Below are 3792 nucleotides of genomic sequence, written 5' to 3'. Positions count from 1 at the left end.
CAGAAACCCATTTATAGCTTAATGCATATAGGATATTGCTATACCAAGGATGACAACATTCATAAAAGGATTTCCTTGAAGAATCAGTTACCACCTTCTGTCTGCAATTTGCATGTGAAGCACACTTATGAGGGAGAGGCCTCCTCCTCTTAGTTTGCCTGCTTCACTTGGTGGACACAAGCGTCTGTGACCCTCAGGGTGAGGACTGCCCCCAGGCCTCTAGGGAATCCCTCCCTAATTCTCCTTTGAATGCCAGCTTCCACGGATACCTCCCCATGTGCACAAGCAAGACACTGAAGGATCTGAAAATAGCACTTAGAATGGCCTTTATCCTCAAAGAATTTGCAGCCTCAAGGTGCATGTGGAATTGTTTGCAAATTATTATACATTTGGCAGATTTCTCCCTGGTCAAGTGTATCAACACAAACAGAAGAGTTAAAAAACAAACCACTCCCATTATTCTTCTCAAAGATGAAAGTGTACTATTTACATCATTTATGGAAGTAACAGAAAAGCAAGATGAGGAAAACCAAGGCTTTGATGTGTGTGTCTTAGAATTAAAATTAAGTCGTCCTAGTTTGATGTGCCCATCATTAGCTACATTTAGAAAGAGCCTGCATTTTGCTAGCTGTAAAACTGGCTGTAAGCATTTCAGTTTCTTATTTTCAAAGCAGGTCACAGGTTTCCTAGGCCCCTTCTGCTTCCCTTTGGGGAGGTGGAAGGAATTTTTCCACTGCTCATGGTTTCCTTTCCTTTACTTGAGAAATAAACAAAGGCAAATCTTGCTCGTACCATCATGTTTCCAGCTTCCTAATTCCTTTGGCTGAGGTTTGAACCAATTCTCTAAGTTCTACTTCCTTCTTTTTCTCCCCTTTCTGTGCCACCAATGTTTCTTGTTCCGATGGTCTGTTATAATTATGAAAGTTTTGTCATCTTTTCTGGTAGATTTCTTGTGGTTCTTGTATGGAAAGCACTCTGCATGTGAGATTAACTTATGTATGTAGTATGTTCCTTATGTGAAACAATTTAATAATTTCCCTTTGAAGAACACCATAGTCAGAAACAGAGACCTAAAAATCTGAGTTCTAGCATGTTGCAGGATAGGTGATCTAAGTGGGAATCTATAAATTGTCAGGACAATTTCTGTTTACTTGACAGATTTTTTTTTTTAATAATCTAGAAATTTCCATCAAATTGGAAGATCTGATCATTAATTATTTTAAAAGAATACTACCTATAACAAGTATCTAATATTAGGTTCTATCTTGCTTTAAGTTATAGCTTATGTGCTGTGTAGCTACTAGTAAAACAAAAGACAAGTGGTTTAGATTAAGTTCACCATTATTCTGTAAAAAAAGATAAAAATATATCCTGAAAAATGAGAAGGTCAAGGCTAGTCATGTTAGTCATTGACTGCAATGGGGAGGTAATAGAGATAGAGAAGTGCTACTATAATAAAAAGAGGTCATCTGAACCTCATGTTTTACAGGGGGAGGAGAAGAAACCATGTATTCATTAAGTGCTTGCTATGTGACCGCACACTGCTGAGTGCTTTTCATATTTTTTTAAATGTTTATTTACTTATTTTGAGAGAGAGAGAGATAGAGAAAGAGCGAGTGAACACAAGTAGGGGAGGGGCAGGGAGAGAGGGAGAGAGAGAATCCCAAGCAGGCTCCACATTCAGCATGGAGCCCAACAAGGGGCTCGATCTCATGACTGCAAGATCATGCCCTGAGCCAATACCAAGAGTCAGATGCTTAATAGACTGAGCCACCCAGGCGCCCCCCACATATGTTGTTTTATATAGTATTCTCAAAATGCTGTAAGACTGCCATTAACATGACCTGTTTATATAAGAAGAAATGGAGAGGTTAGATAATTTGCCCACGACCATGTGGCTAGGAAGTGGTGAAGCTGGGATTCTTATTACTCAGATTCCTAAGTATATCTTTTTGTCACTAAACCATCAGAGATATAGATATATAAAATAATTTGGGGGGGGGGGCGCCTGGGTGGCTCAGTCAGGTAAGCGTCCAACTTTGGCTCAGGTCATGATCTCATGGTTTGTGAGTTCGAGCCCTGGATCAGGCTCTGTGCTGACAGCTCAGAGCCTGGAGCCTGCTTCAGATTCTGTGTCTCCTCCTCTCTCTGCCCCTCCCATGCTCATGCTCTGTCTCTCAATAATAAATAAACGTTAAAAAAAAATTAAAATAATTTGGTTTTCCTTATATTAAAACTTGCTTTGCACACCTGCTAGAATGGTCAAAATCTGGAACACTGATGACACCAAATATAGGCAAGAATATGGAGCAACAAAAACTGATTCGTGGCTAATGGGGATGCAAAATAGCAATGTCACTTTGGAAGACAGCTGGAAGTTTCTTACACAACTAAACATGCTCTTACCACATGATCCAGCAGTCATGGTCCATGGTGTTCAAAGGAGTTGAAAACTACGTCCACACAGAAACCTGCACACAGATGTTTATAGCCACTTTCTTCATAATTGCCAAAACTCAGAAGCAACCAAGATGTCCTTCAGTAGGTAAATGGATACATATACTCTGGTACATCCAGACAATGGAATATTATTCAGTGCCAATAAGACATGAGCTATCAATCCATGAAAAGACATGGAGAAAACGTAAGTGCATATTACTAAGGGAAAGAAGCCAATCTGAAAAGACTACTCCAGGTTCTGATACTAATTCCAATGTGAGGTGGGGGGTGCTCCCCACACCGACAGGCAATTCCCCAATACCAGCTGGGTGTCTTACAATTCAACTCAATTCTGACGCTATCTATCTAAAGAGAGCATTGGATGCCACAGGTTAAGGGTTCAGTCCTACAAGGCTGCCTTCCCCACCACACACCCACTTCAGATGCCAGTTGGAAGTCTAGGTTGTCCCCTGTGCTTTTGGCCAACTGGCTGGATTAGAAGTTCCAACACTACGTTTCTCGCGTCTGGTAATTTGCAAGAGCAACTAGCAGAACTCAGAGAAACACTTTACTTACTAGATCACTGGTTTATTATAAAAGGATGTAACCTAGGAACATCTAGACAGAAAAGGTGCACAGGGCTATGTGTGGGTAAAGGGGGCTTCAAGCCTTCATGCCCTCAGAATTTGCCACTCTTCCAGCACCTTCACTTGTTCACCAATCTGGAAGCTCTCCAAACCCCATCCTTTTGCTTTTTATGAAGGCTTCGTTACTTATGCACAATTGACTAAATCATTGGCTGTTGGAGATTGAACTCCATTTCCAGATCCCCTTGCTCCCTCCTGCAGGAAGTGGGACTGAAAGTTCCAACTCTCTAATCACAGGACTGGTTCTCCTGGCAGGCAGCCCCCATCCTCAGGTGGGGGTCCAAAAGTCACCTCAGTAACCTGACAAGAGACACCTTTGTTGCTCTCATCACTTAGGAAATTCCAGAAACTGGAGCAGGACCAGATATATGTTTCTTATTATAAATCATATTACAGCTATATACTGTATCATTCCCACTGTATGACATTCTGGAAAAAGCAAAACTATGGGAACAGTAAAAATATCTTTGGTTACCAGGCATTCAGAGTGGAGAGGAATGAATAGGTGAAGCATAAAGGATTTTGAGGGCAGTGAAATTACTCTGTGCGATACCGTAGTGATGGATACATGTCATCGGACATTTGTCCAAACCTGTAGAATATACAACCCCAAGAGTGAACCCTAATGTAAACTGTGGACTTTGGATGATAATGATGTGTCATTGTAGCCTCATCAACTGTAACAAATGTGCCCTTCTGGTGGGGA

Source organism: Puma concolor, chromosome B1 (assembly GCF_028749965.1).
Source record: "Puma concolor isolate L17-30 chromosome B1, mPumCon1.1.hap2, whole genome shotgun sequence".
In the NCBI taxonomy this organism is placed as follows: domain Eukaryota; kingdom Metazoa; phylum Chordata; class Mammalia; order Carnivora; family Felidae; genus Puma; species Puma concolor.
This window is presented reverse-complemented; position numbering follows the sequence as displayed.